This window comes from Schistocerca cancellata, chromosome 3 (assembly GCF_023864275.1).
Source record: "Schistocerca cancellata isolate TAMUIC-IGC-003103 chromosome 3, iqSchCanc2.1, whole genome shotgun sequence".
Lineage (NCBI taxonomy): Eukaryota > Metazoa > Arthropoda > Insecta > Orthoptera > Acrididae > Schistocerca > Schistocerca cancellata.
This window is the reverse complement of record NC_064628.1, coordinates 936,113,915-936,136,620: the sequence shown is the minus strand read 5'-3', so window position 1 is coordinate 936,136,620 and position 22,706 is coordinate 936,113,915.

Below are 22,706 nucleotides of genomic sequence, written 5' to 3'. Positions count from 1 at the left end.
ACCTTCCCCTGCCCCCACTGTGTCTAGACTGAAATTTTTCATTTTCCTTTTCACGGTTTTTAGTTTCCCTACTACATTTAGACTTGTGACATTGCACGCTTCGACTCGTAGAATGTTACCCTTTTGTTAGTCACCTCTTCCTTGGCAGTCCCCTACGGGTGATCCGAATAGGAGTCTAACCTAGAATCGTTTGTCAATGATGAAGATCACCCTGGCACTTTTTCAACTACTGGGAACATGTCCTGTGGATACACATTATGTGTCTATAATGCAGTGGTTTCCATTGCCTTCTGCTTCCTCATGATGTTGATTGTTTCTGATTCTTCCGCCTTTCAGGCGTAGTTTCCTACACCAAGTGCGAGTGGTTGCCCCGAAACCCTGTACGCTCCTCCGCCGTCTTTCGCGAGACCATTGGCAGAACGACGGTGACTCATTGTACGGGAAGTCATGGGTAGCCATTGCTTATTCAAAATTTAAGCAGTGGATGGAACAACGAGCCAAACAGACCATCTCTAGACCACAGTGACTTATTTGAGCCGTATCCATATTGTCATTTGTGCTACAGCAAAAGTTTTATTTCCTTGTACTCTTTGAGTGATATTGTTCTGCTAATAAATATTGTATAGTACATCTAGGGCAACAGGTTTTCAAAATTTTTGGATTTGAGTGTGTGTTACGTTAATTCAGTTCCATTGTAATCAGTTTGCGGTGTTACATAACATTTTAAATCGAATACTAGTTTTCTGGTATTCGTTTTAATTTTGTTCTGGATGTGACTGTTTTAAAAAAAGGGAGGGTCGTCGCATGTTTCTGCTAACAGGACGTTTCTTTCATTCGTTGTATGGCGCGGAAAGCGGCTAAATTAAGATACTTCGCACACGTTTCTTCGTTAAGCTGATACTCAAGTGTCATGAATATTTACTGCCAAAAATTTCGTCAAACAAGGAACTGTCACATGCGTCGATAGTAGAAGTGTGTGAAATTGCAGGGCCAAACTTTTTTGATGAATCCATGTCGCCTATAATTTGCCCCTAAATTTATTCTGCTCATAGTTACTTCATGTTTGACGCTCAGTTTTCAGGATGTCGTAAGTAAGTTATTTCGTTGAAATACACTACCAGGAATGGACACAGTCAGTGTGATTCACGTCGTCTTTTAGTGAGGTGCTTACAAGCAAGACGGGAGCAATATCTCTTCGCCTTACACGTATTGGGAAACGATGCCAGGGGGAGTTTTCTGATTGGATTCCTCGCGGAATAACCTGCGAAACGAGAAATCTCGTGTTCCCACTACGGTTCAGCTGAGAAGTACCGCCTCATTGCTCTATATAACTTACAACTTGAATCCAGCTCCCTTTAGGGCTGTAGGGCAAATCGAATTTTCCATGGAATCGTGACAATACCAAACTCGTACCGACAATGCAACTATTTTCAAAACTAACTATATACAGTGGCTTCAGTACATTCCATGACTACCTCGAAATTAACTACAAAACTGCTAAAAAAACCATATTGTGTTAGTTTTCGACATATGCTTCTGTTCCGACTATCGCGCAGTACGGAACAAAGAGGCTCTGGAACTCCTTGAAGGAAGGTTCTACTTAAATGACTTCCAGGTTTGCTAGCAGACCGCAATGAATCTGTTCAACGTCCTCAAAATGCCTTATATTGAGAGAAGATTTGAGCTTGTGTCGAGGGTGAAGAGACTGATGTCCGTTTGGGCCAAGGTAGATGAATATTGGTTGGTTGTGAATGGGGGTGATTATAAGGGGTGATCAACTACTGTTATAGCAGGGGGGTGGGGGGGGGGGGAGATAATCGAATGTTGTTGTCCATATTTTGACCAAAAACCTGCATAGAATGCTATCCGCTAGGATTCAAAGACGAACAATAAACACATTCCATCTCAGATCTACCCGAAAGTTTTAGTCTGAACAGATTGCCGCCAAGTGCTAAGAAATTATTACAGTTGGTAGAGAAGGCTTCAGTCTACATAGTTCAGTATCGGTTCGAGTAAAGATTCACTTGTTTTTTCTGTAAAATTTCAGTCTCGGCTGGAGGATTGCGAACATGCAGCTTCTAACTTTTGCTAAAAGTAGTCACAAATGCCAATGTTTCTCTAGAAATTATATGAAACTTTCAAGGCTCTCGAAGCAGAAAATCACATTTAAATTTTCAGAAGTCACAGGAATGGCACACTCATGGGATGAGTCGAGCCGTATGAACGACTGAAACAGCCGAAATGACGCAGCGATTAAGGCACTGGATTTGCATACGGAGAAGTCGCGCTCAAATCCCCATTTCAGATTTACGTCTTTCCCTTATCTTCTTCAAAATTATATTTATTTGATCACCAACCGACTTTCGGCTTCTTAGACCATCTGTAGGTGACAACTCAATCTGGAGAAAAAAGATAAAAATGTGTGACTTATACAGATGTTATTTGTACAGAAGATACAAAAATGACAGGGTGTTTACATAGGAAAACTTACATTTTTAGTCACATAGAATTAATTACATTAAATAAAACAGAGAGGAAACAAAAGTGTTTGCGTGACTATACATTTGATGAGAAATAAACAATTGATTAGACACAAAATGAATTTACAATTTGGATCTAGTATTTGCAACGAAAACCTAATTTAACAAAGGGACAAAAAGGAAATTTGACTCTGATCATTTAATGCTAAGCTGGCCTTTTGTGTCATGTGCTTGTTGATGTCGAGTAGGGTTATCTTTCTGCTTTTCTTAACAGAATGTAAAACTTTCACTCTACATTATGCGAATTGTTTTCTGTTAAAATATGATCAGCCAAGGTAGACTCATTCTTTCACACTCTTCAGCTTCTTTCGTGTTTGGATAACCTAACTGCCACAGCTCTGCCTGACTGACCAATGTATACGTTTTTACACTGCTTGCATGCTATTGTATACACACCATCTGTGCCAGGGATTGCAATTTGTCTTTATTATTGAATATAAATGTTTATATGCTGTTGGTATTACAAAAATGCGATACTAACTTTCTTGGAAGCTTGTCTGAAATGTTGTCAATATGTGGGATTTTATAGCGGGTTTTATAACTACTGACTGATCATTTTGGGCCAGCTCACAGAAGTGGCGGCACTTTACGAATTTTCTTTTTTCTTTGTAGGGGAAAGTGTTGTACCTGGAGGATGTTGTATATGATACTTCCTGGTAGGCACTTCAGTCCAGTGACTGATTTTAGAATCACATGAAGCAATGTGTACTAGAGACCGCGATAAGCAATTTCCGCCATTTTCCACAGTTTACATTGTTGCTAGACACGAGGCTGTGTTTTGTGAAGCATTTGGAAATACTTAGAGTTCTACACATTTAAGCTCTGTATTACCTGTTTAGAATCTATGATCGATTCTTCACTTACAGAATTTCAGTGCATTTAAATTCTATGTATTTTAAAAATTAGTTTTAAAAGGTATGGACAGTGAAGCTATACTTCGTTGGTCGTGCTGCATCTTGTACCTTAAAACAGAAGAAATTCTTTTACTATGGTATTTGCGATATTTGCAGATCAACTGAGTTTCGTGAATGTCTTAAGGGGCTCCGGAAAGGCTCAAAATCATGAAAATTTCAATTTTTGCTTTTTTTGCGTTTTCTGAATCTGCAGACTATTACCTTTTAATAGATATATAATTTATTCAATTCCGAAGACTACAACTATTTTTAAATTTTTTTTGAAATGTGTTCTACATGGGCGTGACCCACTGTGGTGCTGTTAAACTGCTGTCAAATGGTGTTATTATTAACGTCCGTGTTCATCAGGTACATTTTAGTGATGTGAGATAAAGTATGTGTTGTGGCTAACCTGTGATGGTTCAATATATATCGCTGGTGTGATTGTCGATTGTTTCATGTTTATTTACTCTGTCGTTATCTCGAATATATTCGTAATTAATTCTGTTTCTTGAGTCTCTGTTTTGTTGAAGTATAATAATGAGTAAAAGTAAAGTTATTAGAAATCCTCTGAAGGCTTTTAAGAAAAGGAGAAATGTTGGAAAGCCAAAGGTATGTGTTATTACTGTAAATAATAACATTCTAACATGGTACGAGCGATGCTTGCTTTAGACAAGGAACGCCTTCGGGCTGCAGACAGGGCTGTAAAGAGTCTAGAAATACAAGCAAGAGTAAACAGGAGGAGGAACAAGAGGAAGCTGGAGGAGGAGTTTGCAGAGGATGAAGATAATCCATCCTATGGACCTGGAATGCACTAAAAAGTTAATCCAATCTTTGTCGCTCGATTCCCAAAACTTTTATTTTCTCATACTAATTACATGTTTTCTAAGGATCTTCCAAACATATTTGTTTCAAACTTTCAGTAAATGTTACACAGTACCTTCTGCATAATTTAACACAGCCTTTTCCCAAAAAAAGTGTATATTTTTGAATATATAAATAAAAAATAGCAAAAAAATGTTGTGAATTTTCATTACAATTGAAAAAAATCATCTTTAATAACTGAACTAAAATTTTGTAAAATCCCTGTGTTAAGTTGTAGCCCATATTCCAATAAATAATCTGTAAAAAGTTCAACTTCCTACCTCAAATACTTTGTGAGGAAAGATGTAATTTATAAGCGGTATTTTAACATTGCAAGGATAGGGCGTTCCGGAGCCCCTTAACAGTTTTTCCTACGTCGAACACGGGAATTTGTATTAGTTTCCAACAGCTTCAGCTCCAAATTTTTTTGATATTACGCTGTCAAGCCACATTGTGGCCCATCTGTCAAAAGTCGGAATAACCATAGTTTGCAGTGCGAGATGTGCAGGAAAGAAGGCAATGAGGTGGTGGAAGGTAGCGACAGGGACCTGGAGCCATGCTGACTGCAGTGCCTTGAGCAAAGTTTTTCGGTTGAGCATCCACGGCGTGAACAAACCGATCGAGGTGCTCCCGCAGATTATCGACTAGGTTTAAATCTGGGGAGTTTGGTGGCCAGGGAAGTACAGTAAACACTGCTCCGGCGTAACGACAAGCGCGGCACGAAAACGAACGAAAGAGCAGAGAAGGTTGTGAGACGAAGTCAGCCAATAGCACGCTGACTAGGACCGCACCACGACAGGAGCGGCCTCTACCAGAAGGGACTTCGACCATAAATATAATAGACTGGCCCTGACGTCATTTTCGTGGCTCCAACATCTCTGGGCTAAAGTCACGTCAATGTTGGCAAAACATGGTTGTTTCGTGTTGCGCTTATGGCTGTACTCAGCGTTTTGTCGGGGAAATGGCTTTACATTTGACGTGTAAGTGTTTCTATGATAGTGCAGATGCGTTTATTGAAATCTGCTGAAGTGACTTTTATATGTTTTTTACGCTTGAAATAGAGTATCACGTAAATTAAAGTGTTGAAAGCGATGCCTGTAAAGTCAGACTCATTTTACATTTTGGAAAGTATCTGTGATAATTCGGTTACAGAAGTAAGTATAATCGTTTCTCGTTCCTAGTCATAGGTCCCGTGAGGATGAAAACCGAAGGCAGCTTTGGAAACAGGCCGTGAAACGGAAAAACTTTAAGCCGTTTGCACATACGCGCCTTTGCTCGAAGCACTTCGCGGAGAAGTGTTTTGATAGGTTAGTTATTATGTACAATGTATATCTATAATTTGTATTTACAGTGTCTGTCATTTTTAAACCTAGGCTCCAAAATTATTTTCTGAAACTGCAAAGTCTCATCTTTCATCTAAAATATCATTTTTTTAAAAACTGATAGTTTAAACTTTTGTAAAAATAGTGGGAACTGAACCTTTGAAGTGCACGTAAAATTGATACTCTAAAATGGACCTGCTCCTAAAGTAAACAATTTTGACACCTATAGTTGACATAATTCCCATAGCCAATTTCTTTCATAAGTGACTAGAGCTCGAAACGTTGCGAATACAATGTTTAAAGTTTTGACACGAGCCCACTCTTACTGTTTAAAAGAATTTTAACGACGTTTATAGTAATTTCGTCCCGCTGCCCACCAGAGTGGCGTTCGATGTATTTGTTAGATTTTATAAATGGTACTTTGAACAAATCCGGGTCAAATGTAGTTCTGGCATAATTTTTCACAAATAAAAAAGTAGTTTTTGTTGGAAGCGTTTGGCAGTCAATTGAGAAATGTGGGGAAAATCCGATACAAACATAGGATCGCAGACCGCTGATTTGAAACCGCGCCACGTTTTGCCAACAGTCACGTGGTTTATGTTGGAGCCACACGAGCCCCATAGCTTCTGCACAGCAAGGCCAGTCTACTAGTATCTATGGTCGAAGAGAAGGGAACATAAGCGCCGCTCCTGCCAGCCTCGGCCGCACAGAAGTAGACCGGCTCTGGCAGACCAGGGCAGCAGGAGGCGGACACCGGTGGAGCAGTTATTAGCGATCAATATCCATTGTATATAGTGAAGGACACTCACTTATTTGCATGTCGCCCATGGCTTGCGACACCGTTGTAAATTAAAAGTTAAGTATTGTCATTCTGCTTTACTGAAATAACTATTAATGTGATTTGCCTGAATTGTTCTATAGCTACCTGACAACGTGGCATCCTTAGGCACCCTATAAGAGACGAGTAGGGAGGACCCCACAAACACACCATGGTGCTTTTTGAACTGCGCACTTACACTGCGGGCTGTACGACACACTGCATTGTCCTGCTGCTAGGTGACATCATGTCGAGGAGAAAAAAACTGCGTATGGGGATGGACATGGTCACCCAGGACACATGGATACTTGGGTTGATCCATTGTGCGTTCCTCAATGACAAGATCGCCCAGGAAACGACACGAAAACATCCCCCAGACCATAACACTTACTGACTATCTGTCCGATAGAGCATAAAAATTGAGCCATCTGAAAAAAATCACCAGTCTTCACTCAGTGGACGAGCCGTTGCGGTATTGGCGTGCACGTTCCAGCCTTGTCGCTGAAGAACAGCAGTCAGCATGGGTTCATGAACCAAATGCCTGCTGCAGAGTCCCATACACAGCAATGTTCGCTGAACGATCGTTGACGAGAAACTGTTGTTAACCCCTGGGTTCATCTGGACAGTCAGTTGCGCAACAGTGGCGCGTCTATTCGCTCGTACACATCTCTGCAGTCGTCCGCCCCGATAGCTGAATGGTCAGCGTGACAGACTGCCGTCCTAAGGGGCCCCTGTTCGATTCCCGGCTGGGTCGGGGATTTCCTCCGCTCATGGACTGGGTATTGTGTTGTCTTCATCATCATTTCGTCCCCATCCGGCGAGTAGGTCACCCTATGTACCGTAGAATGTAATAAGACCTGCACCAAGGCGGCCGGACGTGCCCCGTAAGGGGCCTCCCGGCCAATGAAGCCAAACGCTCATTTCAATTTCCATCTCTGCAGCCGTCGTTCACCACTGATATCTAAGGCCCGTGGCGCACCACAGTTGCCCCAGCGCCGGTTTGTATTTGGGTAGCGTCATTTTGCTGTACACGGTTTACTTTAAGCACAGCAGCACGCGTACAGATTACACAATTAACAGTTTTGGAAAGGCTTAGATCCCTGCCCCGACAGACAATGATTATGTCCTTTAGGACGTCAGGTAAATAGCTCCGTAACCACGAGCTAACGACATGACTGTACCATTATCCGCGTCCCCCCGGCACGTTCTGCACACCATTCACTATTCGTGCAGCCACCTGCCGTCTGTGAGTGGTTATGGCACGTTGCACGTTGACGTCGAACATACGCAGTTGTCACATTAATGTGATTGAACCACGTGCTTCAGCTTAACTTGCTTTAATTTACTGATTTTTGGACTCTAGTAGAGTAACAATCAAAAATATAGAGCATTAAATGCAATACCGACAATTTTCTCGATTGCATCGCTTTTAAGTTTCAATCGAATAGTTGATCCTAGGTACATAGTCATGTTTTACCTTGCATACATACATACATTGATCCTTATTCCATAGATCATGAATACGACATTTCGTAATGATGTGGAATCTGTCACTTTAACACAAGTTTTCTTTACACAAAAGATTTTTTTTTTTACTTTTTAATTTTTTTTAAAGTTACCTTTTCATATCTAAGAATTTATCTATTGAGTAGGAGTTGTCATTCAGAAATTCTTTTAATTTGCTTTTAAATGTTGGTTGGCTATCTGTCAGACTTTTAATACTATTTGGAAAATGACCAAATATTATTGTGGCACCATAATTCACCCCTTTAGGTGCCAAAGTGAGATATAATGCAGAACAGTGAAGATCACCCTAGTGTTGTAGCTATACGCTTCGCTGTTATTTTTGAATTGGGATAGATTTTTAATGACAAATTTAGTAAGTTAATACATTTTCCGGTATCTGGTGGCCGAGCGGTTCTAGGCGCTTCAGTGTGGAACCGCGCGACCACTACGGTCGCAGGTTCGAATCCTGCATCGCGCATGGATGTGTGTGATGTCCTTAGGTTAGTTACGTTTAAGTAGTTCTAAGTTCTAAGGGACTGATGACCTGAGATGATAAGTCCCATAGTGCTCAGAACCATTATTGCGAAGGTACTGGGAATATCCCAAGTTCCTTAAATTAATGTCTGCTAGGTGGTCTTGGGTGTGGTCAAGCTGTTATTCTGATTACACTCTTTTGTGCAATGAATACTTTCTCTCCTAACGACGAAATGTCCCATAATATGATGCCATATGAAAGCAGTGAATGAAAATAGGCATAGTAGGCTAATTTACTGATATGTTTATCACCAAAATTTGCAATAACCCTAATAGCATGAGTAGCTGAACCTAACCATTTCAGCAGATCATCGATATGTTCCTTCCAATAAAATTTCTCAACAATTCACACACCCAGAAATTTCGAGTATAATGCCTTAGCAACAGACTTCTTTTAATAGTCTCTATTTGTCAATGGTGTTATGCCATTTACTGTACAGAATTGTAAGTACCATGTTTTCTCAAAATTTAGGGAGTCCATCTCCAGAGAAACACTTAATAATTTTCTGAGACATTATTTACAATTTTCTCGGCTGATTCTTGTTATTTGGGTGTGATTACTATACTTGTATCGTCAGCAGAAAGAACTAGCTTTGCATCTTCGTGAAAACAGAGCGGCAAGTCATTAATATATATTAAGAACAATAGGGGACCTGGACTGAACCCTGTGTGACACCATTCTTGATGGCTCCCCAGTTAGAGGACTGTGTTCATTTTTGATCGTTATTTGTACTGTTAAATTCAACATTCTGCATTCTTCCAGTTACATATGAATTAAACCATTTGTGCTCTTTCCAACTCTTACCACAATACTTAAGCTTATCTAGAAGAGTTTCATGATTCACACAATCAAAAACCTTTAGAAGATCACAAAATATCCTAATAGGTGATGTTTGGTTATTAAATGCATTTAATATTTTATCAGTGAAAACATATACAGAATTTTCTGTTGAAAAGCGTTCCTGAAAATCAAATTGACATTTTGTTAGTACTTCATTTTTACAAATATGAGATGGTACTCTTGAATACAGTACTTCTTCAAGAATTTTGGATAAGGCTGACAGAAGTGTGATTGGGCAGAAGTTTTTATCATCAGTACTATCCCCTTTTTTATGTAATGGTTTAACAATAGCATATTTCAGTCTAGCTGTTTCAGTGAGCTACTACATATGTGGCTGAGAATCTTACTTATCTGTTGGGAACAAGCTTACACTACTGTTGGAAATGTCATCAGTTCCATGTGAGATTTTACTTTTGAGTGATTTTATTATCTCCTAGTTTCAGTAGGACAGATGAGTTGAATTTCAATTTTATCAAATTGCATAGGTACAGCCTCTCCCATATACTGTCTTGAATTTTCTAATGAACAGCTGGATCGTATTATCTCTACAACACTTAAAAATTAATTATAAAAAAGGTTTTCTACTTCTGACTTCTTCATAACAAACTTTTCATCTTGTCTGTTGGAAATACAGTCTTCCTGTGCTCTCAGTTGCCCTGTTTCCATTTTAACAATATTCCAAATTGTTTTAATTTTATTATCAGATGTGCTAATCTCAGACATAATGCACATACTTCTGGCCTTTTTAATAACTTTCCTTAATACAATGCAGTAGTTTTTATCATGTTTCACTGTTTTGGGATCATTACTCCTCCTAGCTATTAAGATACATTTCCCTTTTCCGTTTACAACATATTTTCATTCCTCTAGTAAGCCATGGCTTTATACATGGTTTCTTACAATTACATTTCAATGTTTTCTTAGGGAATATGTTTCCAAATATACTCACAAACGTATCATGAAATAGATTAAATTTTAAATTAGCATCATGTTCCCTGTACACCTCATCCCAGTCTATCTGTTGCAAGCTGCCCCTAAAATTTTAAGTTGTGAAATCGTTAATTGAACCCATTATTTTGGACTGTTTTGCATTACTGTATGGTGCTATATCATATACTGTAAATAGCTGTGCATCATGATCAGACAGACTATTCTTAACAGGAAAAGTCTTATTTGATTGAATTTATCTTGGTCTATGAAAACATTATCTATCAGTGTGCTGCTTTCCTGTAACACCCCAGCAGGAAAATAAATAACTGATGTCAAATTGAAAGAAACAAGTATTTCGAGGGTTGGAACTTTAATAGTTTTACTAAACTTCAAAGTAGTCACTATCATTGTGTATAACCCGTTGCCAGCAATTTGGAAGTCGAAGGATACTCTTAGCAGTGGCAGTAGTGTTGACAGTTCGAGCAGCATGGTGTATAGCCTGACGAATTTGTAGCAGTTGTAAAGCGAATGCTATGAAGTGTTTCCTTCAGCTTAGAAATCCAGTTGAATTTGTTGTGGGTTGGCAGGAGAGCCAACACCGGGTACTAGAGGAAGCCGAAAGGCACTCGTTTTCGCTCACGCAGGCTGGCGTGAGGTCTGGAACAGGTCAAGGAATTTAGACTTTAGAAAAACGGACGCAGCTGGTGGAATACTTAACTTTAATCCATTAATGATGAGCGTCGCTCTTGACGGTACATGATTACAGTATCAATAGTAACTGGTACTGGCGCCTTGCTAGGTCGTAGCAAATGACGTAGCTGAAGGCTATGCTAACTATCGTCTCGGCAAATGAGAGCGTATTTTGTCAGTGAACCATTGCTAGCAAAGTCGGTTGTACAACTGGGGCGAGTGCTAGGAAGTCTCTCTAGACCTGCCGTTTGGCGGCGCTCGGTCTGCAATCACTGATAGTGGCGACACGCGGGTCCGACGTATACTAACGGACCGCGGCCGATTTAAAGGCTACCACCTAGCAAGTGTGGTGTCTGGCGGTGACACCACAGAATTCACGAGGGCCTAAGTCAAGGGAGTGCAGTAGGTGGTATAGCACTTAGCAGCCCATCAGACAAACAAATCAGTAACAGCTTGCACTGTATGTGCTTGAGCATTGTCCTGCAAAATGATGGTCAGGTCTTGTAGAAAGTGTCATCACTTCTGTCTCTGTGTCATCACGTTCGGTATGTGGAATCGATTCGTCAGTATTTGATGTGGTTTACGAAATGTATCCAGCGGTAATGTTAGGTGACTCACCCTGTATAGTTAAAGGCTACCCAGCCATTGACCTTCGTCTGTGCGAATGCGCACAGGTTCCCCAAACTCTTACGGGAATCGCCAAAGCGTGCGCGAGTTATGAGTGGGTGGGCAAATGTCTATAAGCTACAATACATATGTAGAATTGTGGACAGTTGGGAATGTGAGTCTCACGGGAAGCGTGCAAGGGATAGGTCCCTGCAGTCGCGCTGTTCATCTGTGTCCTCGGTGGCTCAGATGGATAGAGCGTCTGCCACGTAAGTAGGAGGTCCCGGGTTCGACTCCCGATCGGGGCACAGATTTTCAGCTCTCCACATCGAGGTATAACAACAACAGCTGTCGGCAGCTGAGGTTTTCAGTTAGTCATCATTTATTCCAGGTAAAAGCTGCACGGTCATCAACAGTAACTGTTCTTTCGAGAACAAGTTACTTTCTTCGTATATATAGTTCTGTAGGATTGACCATCATTTTGCAGGACAATTCTCAAGCACGTACAGTGCAAGGGGTTACTGATTTGTTTGACTAATGGGCTGCTAAGTGCTGTAGTACCTACTGCAGTCCCCTGATTTAAGCCCTCGTGAGTTCAACTCGATTTCTAAACTGAAGGAAACACTTCACAGTATTCGCTTCACAACTGCTACAAATTCGTCGGGCAATAGAGTGCACCACTCTGTCAACACAACTGGAATTGCTAAGAGCATCCTAAGACTTCCACATCGCTGGCAACGGGTTATACACAATGCTGGTGACTACTTTGAAGGTCAGTAAGACTTTGAAACACGTATCTGTTTTGTACGAGCTGTAAATAAATAGTTGCCACTATTAAAGTTCCAACTGTCGTACTTCAGGATCATGCTTTCTATCTGACTCTTTCAGAAAAACTACATTGAAATCCCCACAAGCAATAATTTGTTTTCCTCTGTCTGACAGATAGCACAACAAAGAATCCAAATTTTTTAAAAATAGTAGAAAATTTCCAAATTGAGACCTATACACGCCTACAATTATAAAAGTGCCATTATTTAGTTTAAGCTCACACGCAAATGCTTCTATATTTCGCTCTACGCAAGATATTTTAGTTTGCAAATTTTTCACACTATGACATATTTTAATATACATGGCAACCCCTCCTCTCTCTATAGTGTTTCTAGTTACATGTGCTGAAAGCTTATATCCACCTACATTTACCATTTCCATACTTGTCACTGTACGATGTTCAGACAAGCATAGTACATCTATTCCACCCTCTGTTTCCAAATCTTCTAAACAAACAAGAAGCTCATCTATTTTGTTTTTATAGTCCCCTGATATTCTAATGCAATATATTAACGTTATTTTTCACTGTGCTTTTACATGAATCTTGTGACACACTATACTGTTATTAGAATCTTGTGATATTTTAACATTTTTAGTACCTGCCTTTCTGAACATCTCATTAAGCTTAATTTCAATCAATGTAGGATGATTGGACACTCATCTTAGCCTAAAAAAGTACTCCCATGAGTATCAGTGTTCCCCACCCCCCTTAAAGATTTTGCTATCATCCCAGCCAGTTTACCCTTCCCTTTCCTATTGAGATGCAGGCCATGTATTGTGAAGACCCACCTACCAATACTATCAACAGCAACCAAACCTATGCCTGACAAAGTAGCCACCCGAAGCAGCTGATCCAGCTCCATATTGACCCTCCTGACAGGGCTGTTCAATTGGGGCCAATCATACTGAATGAAAACAGGAACCAAGCCAGCATTTGTATGTTTCGTTGCAGACGCTATTTTTACCAGGTCACACTGAATATTATAGCGCTGATCCCTATCAATACTGTTTCCCACTCCACCCACTACCACAACATGATCCTGCTTTGTAAAACCCTTGCACATTGATCCTATAGCCTCGCTCACTTGGCTAAGACATGCACTGGACTTGAAAATACTTGTGACTTGGTACCTGCCACTTAATTTTTCCTGCAAGATCTGGCCCACACCTCTTCCATGGCTACTACCTAACAACGGAACGTTCCTCCAACTTTAAACTTATTTTGCAACAGTTGGTTTCCTAGTGAAAGTCTGCTGAGTGCTGAGTAAACTTACATCTACTTAAGCCTCTTCCTTAGTTGACTGAGATAGCAAGGCAAATATATTTCTTGTGCCAATGATGAAACTGTCAGACACTGTTCTCTTTCCATGGCCCCAGTTCCTTGTGACCACTTCCCACCTGTCTTCACCCAATCCCCCCCCCCCCCCTTAACCTCATCAGTTCCTCCCTAGCACTATCCAATTCAGCCTGAAGGGCTCTAATCTTCTCTTCCTGTTCCGCTATTTTCCTGTTTCTTGAACATAATCTGCAATACTACAGAAGAGACCCATTTAATTCCCCGATTCCCATGGCACTAGATTCACCCCACTGTAACCATCTGCCACAACTGCTGCGCAGAAACCCAGAAGTGACTTTCCTACGGCAGCTAAACACTTCTCGCACATGGTTGTTTACAATAGTTTTACAAAATTTATGTAGGCAATAACAGTAATATTCTATTAACGACAGATCACAAGAGTCACTGAAGTTATGTAGTACACTAATATACTTGTGTACTATTAATATAGCGAAGCAATACAGTTAAACTAACGTTAGAAATTGAAACTTGTGAAAGCGAAAAATTAGGCATGTTTTCACATTCGGAAAAATGTAAACTTTCTGGAGTAATTTTTGTAATTTGAGAGATACACTGCATCACATAAAAAGTGAATGCCACCATCTAGAAACGAAATAAGAAAATTTTGTTGAGTCATCAGTCATCAGTCTTCTGACTGGTCTGATGAGGCCCGCCAAGAATTCTTCTCTTGCGCGAACCTCTTTAACTCAGAGCAGCCGTTGCAACTTACGTCCTCAATTATTTTCTGTATGTATTCCAATCTCTGTCTTCCTCAACAGTTTTTGCCCTCTACAGCTCCCTCTAGAACCATGGAAGTCATTCCCTGGTGCCTTAACAGATGTCGTATCATGCTGTTCCTTCTACTTGTCAGTGTTTTCTACATATTCCTTTCCAATTCCGCGCAGAATCTTCTCATTCCTTACCTTACAGTCGACCTAATTTTCAACATTCGTTTGTAGCACCACATCTCAAATGCTTAGATTCTCTTCTGTTTCGGTTTTCCCACAGTCCATGTTGAACTTCCATAATATACTCTGCTTCAAACGTATATTCTCGGAAGTTTCTTTCTCAAATAAAGGCCTATGTTCGATACTACTAGACTTGTCTTGGCCAGGAATTCCCTTTTTGTCATTGCTAGTTGCTGTTGGTGTCCTCCTTGCTCCATCCGGTATTGGTTATTTTGCTGCCTAGGTAGCAGAATTCCTTAAATTTATCTACACTCCTGGAAATTGAAATAAGAACACCGTGAATTCATTGTCCCAGGAAGGGGAAACTTTATTGACACATTCCTGGGGTCAGATACATCAGATGATCACACTGACAGAACCACAGGCACATAGACACAGGCAACAGAGCCGGCCGCAGTGGTCTAGCGGTTCTGGCGCTGCAGTCCGGAACCGCGGGACTGCTACGGTCGCAGGTTCGAATCCTGCCTCGGGCATGGGTGTGTGTGTGATGTCCTTAGGTTAGTTAGGTTTAAGTAGTTCTAAGTTCTAGGGGACTTATGACCTAAGATGTTGAGTCCCATAGTGCTCAGAGCCATTTGAACAGGCAACAGAGCATGCACAATGTCGGCACTAGTACAGTGTATATCCACCTTTCGCAGCAATGCAGGCTGCTATTCTCCCATGGAGACGATCGTAGAGATGCTGGATGTAGTCCTGTGGAACGGCTTGCCATGCCATTTCCACCTGGCGCCTCAGTTGGACCAGCGTTCGTGCTGGACGTGCAGACCGCGTGAGACGACGCTTCATCCAGTCCCAAACATGCTCAATGGGGGACAGATCCGGAGATCTTGCTGGCCAGGGTAGTTGACTTACACCTTCTAGAGCACGTTGGGTGGCACGGGATACATGCGGACGTGCATTGTCCTGTTGGAACAGCAAGTTCCCTTGCCGGTCTAGGAATGGTAGAACGATGGGTTCGATGACGGTTTGGATGTACCGTGCACTATTCAGTGTCCCCTCGACGATCACCAGTGGTGTACGGCCAGTGTAGGAGATCGCTCTCCACACCATGATGCCGGGTGTTGGCCCTGTGTGCCTCGGTCGTATGCAGTCCTGATTGTGGTGCTCACCTGCACGGCGCCAAACACGCATACGACCATCATTGGCACCAAGGCAGAAGCGACTCTCATCGCTGAAGACGACACGTCTCCATTCGTCCCTCCATTCACGCCTGTCGCGACACCACTGGAGGCGGGCTGCACGATGTTGGGGCGTGAGCGGAAGACGGCCTAACGGTGTGCGGGACCGTAGCCCAGCTTCATGGAGACGGTTGCGAATGGTCCTCGCCGATACCCCAGGAGCAACAGTGTCCCTAATTTGCTGGGAAGTGGCGGTGCGGTCCCCTACGGCACTGCGTAGGATCCTACGGTCTTGGCGTGCATCCGTGCGTCGCTGCGGTCCGGTCCCAGGTCGACGGGCACGTGCACCTTCCGCCGACCACTGGCGACAACATCGATGTACTGTGGAGACCTCACGCCCCACGTGTTGAGCAATTCGGCGGTACGTCCACCCGGCCTCCCGCATGCCCACTATACGCCCTCGCTCAAAGTCCGTCAACTGCACATACGGTTCACGTCCACGCTGTCGCGGCATGCTACCAGTGTTAAAGACTGCGATGGAGCTCCGTATGCCACGGCAAACTGGCTGACACTGACGGCGGCGGTGCACAAATGCTGCGCAGCTAGCGCCATTCGACGGCCAACACCGCGGTTCCTGGTGTGTCCGCTGTGCCGTGCGTGTGATCATTGCTTGTACAGCCCTCTCGCAGTGTCCGGAGCAAGTATGGTGGGTCTGACACACCGGTGTCAATGTGTTCTTTTTTCCATTTCCAGGAGTGTATTTCGTGTTCGTCCCCCGGTAGCTGAGTACGCCGCCTCGGTAGCTCTGTAATAAAAAAACTGAGTGAACGGATCAACGAGCAACCTGAACGGGTGTCATCGGACGTCCGCTAAGAACAAATTTAACGAACAAGACATAACAAAATGAGATTTAAAAAAGTGGTCAGCGCGACAGACTGTCAATCCTAAGCGTCCGGGTTCGATTCTCGGCTGAGTCGGAGATTTTCTCCGCTCAAGGACTGGGAGTTGTGTTGTCCTAATCATCATTATTTTATCCCCATCGACGCGCAAGTCACCGAAGAGGCGTCAAATCGAAAGACTTGCACCCGGGCGAACGGTCTACCCGACGGGGGGCTCTAGTCACACGACGTTTCCATCTATTTCGCGACCGTGAATCCTGGTGCTAAGTTTCTCGCTGCTTCTCATTACTTTAGACTTCCTTCGGTTTACTCTCAGTCCATAATTTGTACTCATTAGACTGTTTATTCCATTCAGCAGATCATGTAATTGTTCTTCACTTAAATATATTAAACTTTCATTACAGGATGGCAAGAGTCGAAAGTCCGAAATGTGTATCGAAGTAGAACAACTTCCACTACATTATCAGTCAGGGCAGAGCTATATAACAGCTAGAAGTGATATATTTGATGGTCTGTAATTCTGTTTGAAAGGTAGATTAACATAATTCGTTACAGCGAATTCCGGGATGGTTTCTTTGAATATGAGGCAGCCGATTTTCTTCCCCATATCTGCGCTTATGCTCTGTCGCGACTGACCTCGCTGTCAACGGGACATGAAACGGTAACAACCCCCTTCACATCACCTGTCAAAGGATTTCTCAGCCACTGGCCTCTTCAATTGATACGTAGTGCTTCGCAGTATATGACGCGAATGTCGGACGATTGCATCTTACAAGAAAGTTTGGGTGATGTTGTCCTAGTGAACCTACATTTAAATATCCACGAAAGCATAACCTGACATCATGCACTCGGTGAATCTTCGCTGGGGTGGTTCGTCCTGTGTCATGGCCATGTTGTTCTACATGCTCAACAAAGGATGAATGACTATTCATATAATTACAGACCATTATATGTTATCAGTATCTCGTTTTGTAATTTGCGCCATTATTAAACACTAATGAGTTGTGGTCTTGGTATTCCGATTGGAATATAGCTGCTGCTTTTATTTAATTTCCCTTTTGGTGCATACCTGGCTGAGTGTACGTCTTGTGTATCATTGTGCTACCTGTAAACCTAGTTTCATCAATATATTTCCTTTCCTGTGAGTTGACTTCTAATGTGTATGTTGCTATGTGTAGACACTGTTGGGGAATATAACAATATAATCCTCAAATCATAAACAACCAAGGTGATTTTTGTGTTGCTGAATTCCGGTATACACACACTGAGTTTAGTTTTGCAATTACTTCATTCCTTTCTCAGGACTGAATTTAACAATAATGGGGATAATCCATCACTTAGTGTGCTACAGTTTTTGCTTTATATATATAAATAATATGTGTTTCTGGGACCTCCTCCCAAATCCTGGATCGAATTCAACAACAGCTTGCCTCATAAGTATCAGCACTATGAGGATTATAATCTCTTGGGTCCTATAAGATTGTAGATATGGACAGAAATGTGTTCTTTCCAGTCCATGGGGTAACGCTACTCTACATAACAGGCATGTTGAATGGGAATAGTATCATCCCACGAAGTCAAAATTCTTTGCAGGGCTCTCTGTGTGTGAGGGGAGGAAATGGTTTTCTTGGTCCTGACATGTTGGCTGCCCTTGTGACAGATGTGTTGTCTTGGAGTATTATCATCCTGCTTTATTGGACTGTTGTGCATGGTAGCCCACACGTGAGGGGCAAATACATTAGTTTCAGGCCCCTGATACTTAGCTTGCCCTGCAGGACTGGCATGTTGTGGGAGTAGTATTTATTAAACTATACTTTTGGGGCTGCACATGCCGATAATCATGGTGGGGTCATTATGACAAAGATGAAGGAGGGATGGACAATGTGGGGGGGGGGGGAGGAGGTAATGTACTGAGAGAGAGGAGGTTGGGAAGCAGCATAAGAAAGGTCGAAGGTGTACATAGATGGTGGGCAGGTGGAAAAGAGGGGGAGGCAGAGATGGAAAGAGGTAGGGAGAGGAGAATATGGTCAGAGGGGAAGGGGGAAAGATATGGTAAGAAAGAGGGTTTGAAGAAATGGACAAAGAGAGGGGGAGGAGGAGATGAAGAGACTGAGAGACTGGCGAGAAGTAGTTAGATAGAGGTGGGAGGATGAGGTAGATAGACAGGCTGATGGAGGGAGGAAGATATGGAAACAGAGAGGGGGTGGAGGAGGTGTGCTCAGTGTACAGAGTATCCCAGAAATATTATGTCAGACTTTGAGGGGGTGTAGAGGGCGTTTTGAGAAGCAAATAGAGGATAGGAATCCATGTCTATAAATGTCATCTAACGACGTTATAGGCGCTGGTGTCTGCCAGTAGGCCAACCCTTCGGCAGCAAAAGTGACTTTGCACGCTGACGGAGCAGAGGTGGAACAGCTGCAATGTTGTCTGTTACTCAGTAATCGCAACTGGTTGCCATGATCACCAATGGGGAAAGTGTAGAACGGCCTTGTCCCCTACGAATGTTATGTTCTGTTGCCTCGGCGGATGGCAGTTTCGAACATGGGTTACCATCTGTGGTTTATTTTTTCTGCGGGAACCTTGTAAAATCTCAAATGTTTTTTCGGTATTCAGGTGAAACATAAAACTGCGGATGGAAACTCATGCTCACCCTGTCATCCGTCAAGGCAACAGATCATCACATTAATAAAAGACAAGACTTGTCTATGAGGCAGCTAGCTCCAACTTCTCCACTGGCGATGATGACACTCAGTCGCGATCTCCGAGTAACAAACAACACTGCGAGACACCCCGTCTACGGCCAGTCAGCGTTCAAAGTCGTGTTTGCTGCCGAAGGCGTCGCATGGCGTCAGACGCCGAGGCCTTTACCTCCGACGCTCTGTAGCGCCATTGGATGACGTTTCTGGACTCGGGTTCCTATCTTATATTTGTTCCAGTAGACACCCTGTACAACCCCTCAAAGTTCGTTGCAGCATCACTGGGACACGCTGTATGTGTGAAGCACATACATGTGTAACGCATTGACGAAAAGGCTAGTCTTGACTGTATCCAAGTAATATACTGTGGTGTATTGTGTCCCTCATATTACACAAGCTGCTTAATTAGTATTAAAAGCATGTAACGCTACTGCCCGCTCGGGCGTACGTTAGCTCTTTAAAGCCTGTACTGTAATAAGTTCACGGGCTTCACCTTATACACAAGGATTTTAGTACATAATTTGACCGCGTGTACCTAAATGGAAGCAATTCGGACTTATATCCAGTCAGTAACTACAGTGATGCGTCAAGCAAATGTAAAGTATAATTACTCGTTCGCATGGACAAGAAGTACACACAGTCGATACTACCAGTTATTAATAATACGGTCGCCAGCCTAATTAGGCATTGAGTGAGTTTTTCCTTGTACAAGTGGGTGCATGTACAAGCATAATAACACGTAGTAATGTTGCGTTTTATGGCAAAGTTTGGAACCGGAAAAATCCACTGAACTAAAGTTTTCTCCTTTTGTAATAATTTGGACGAGCTATAAATACGCAACACCACACTGCAATGATTACTACGAACTGCATTTTGTATATTGATCAGACTGAAATCGGGCATAGATTACCCTAGAATTAGCAATCTTGAAAGTACACATACAATGTCACTATTAAGGATGGATAAACACTAATACACTTAAGTTTAATATGGAACTTAACTTTGCTGGTCAAATCTGATCAGTACACTTCAAGGTTTGAAAGAACAGACAAGAAAAAAGGGGGGGGCCCTGAAACTGTTATGGTCGTTATACTGAAACTATTAAGTACTGAAGGTAAATTAACACTCAAAATTATCAATCTATGGATAACTACTCTTTTGTCTTATTTCTGAATTATTTAACTATCATTCTTTCTGTCTCAAATTAATTAAGTGTCATTGCTTGCTCAATTCAAAAAATTATCTTCCAATTTAATCAAACTGTTGTTCTTTACTAACATTTGCATTAACACACAGAACTTTAAACTTCTTTATAGCATAGATTTGTCTGCTGATAATTCTCATTAACACTAACTTTAAACTTTCAGTTCGGGATACTCGGGTTGCACAATATGTGGTAAGGACCCTGTCTAGGTCAGTGATCAGGATAAGTAATGGCTGAGGCAATTCTGGTAAAAGTCACGTTATTATTGAACAGTTAGAAACAGTTTCGACACTGGTCCACACAGATACAATTCTAAAGATGAAATAAATGTTTGACCTGTGCACGTCGGTGCGGCGGATGGCGAGCAGCGAGATAGCGAGAAGCACAGCACACATGCAAGCACGGCTAAGGCTCTCACTCCATCGGCACTTTCCTTCTTCTTAGCGTCGTAATCTTTCCAATTTTGTGCCTAAGAATATAGCCATGCCATGTAGTCGTCGGAATCGGCACATCCGAGGCTCAATGGAATCCACTTTTCCTGGATAGCCTCCTCGATACGGTACGTGTTCCTCTGACCGATGCCCAACTCTGACTGTTATACTGAGCCCGTTGTGCCGAACCGCGCCAGTGTGCGTTTTCCCGCACTCGCCTGCCTCCACCTTTTCCCGCTCCCCTACAGGTAGGGTATTCACCACAGGTTTTCTACTACACATATATTAATACCTTTCCTACATATGAACCAAGCATATAAATACAATTTTCACATCTTACATTAGTTTTAACATTAAATACACTTCCCTTTGATTACCACATTACTTGAAATCTAACATAAATAATAATATTCATTTCGAAAGTTGCTCACAGTTTCTTTAACATGACACGAAAAGAAAAAGAAATTCAAAACATTGCTTACATTAATTTATCAACGTTCAGAAAGAAAAAAAATTATCATATGCACAGTTGTTGTTGTTACACATGCCCCTGTTTCCAGAAAATTTTCTTAACTCCAAATTTTATGGGAACACTAAATTTTACAATTTATACAGTGGTTTTAAATCTTTATGTAAATTTCCAAAAAGATTTACACTACATATTTCCTTTTACTTTTTTACTGAGAACAATTATTTGTCATTTACTCAAGTGCCTTTTGCACAGTCCAACTTCCCATCATAACATTATTAAAATAGCTATTTAATCATTTTTACTAATTTACCCAAGAAATAATTTCAGATTATGGAATACAAACATTTAACTACAAAAAACAAATGCATATTTCGTATACACTATAAGATAATTTGTCGCTGCTTGCTTTGAATAGCAGTCCATTTCCTTACTTACTAAACAAAACACACACACAAAATATTCAGAAAATTAACTACATATATTTGCTGCGTATTATGCGGATTTGGGCAGTCCTTTTCACTTCATATTGTCACATCTCCTGGATCACATTTACAATTTTCCATCGACTATTTATCTGCCCTCATTGGTATTTGGCAGTCCTTCGTTTTATGGTTCATACACTGCCCATTTTCATTTTGACAGTCCCATCTTTTATCTGGCTGATAGCATTTATCCTTTCTTTTCAATCCTTTTCTCCATACATTTTTACAGTTACAGTACAATTGGTAATCTGAAACTCACATAACTACATTAGCACACTTTCAAGGGTATACAGACATTTACAAAAATTAGTTACATTTAGAATAACTTGGTTTCAGCATAAGATACAGCACAATTACTCGTTCCTAGGAACATACAGTTTCAGGTCCACAATATTTCTTACACCTAAAGATCTTTTGGATTTTGGGTAGATCAGATAGTAAGCATTATCGTGTGGAATATTCTGTATTATATATGATCCATTATAAATATATTTAAATTTTGAAATTTCATGGTTTAGTTCACTAGATTTTTCGTGGGTTTTTAAAAGAACATAATCTCCAATTTTAAATTTTGTAACTTTTAGATTTTTATTGTGTCTTTTAGATCTAGATTCAGCTTTTTGCTTTGCCCTTTTTATCACCAATTCTTTCTTTTGATCCAATCCCAAACTTGTACAAGGTGGAAACTCTAGTTTTTCTTCAATTAAACTTTTACTACTTCTACCTAAC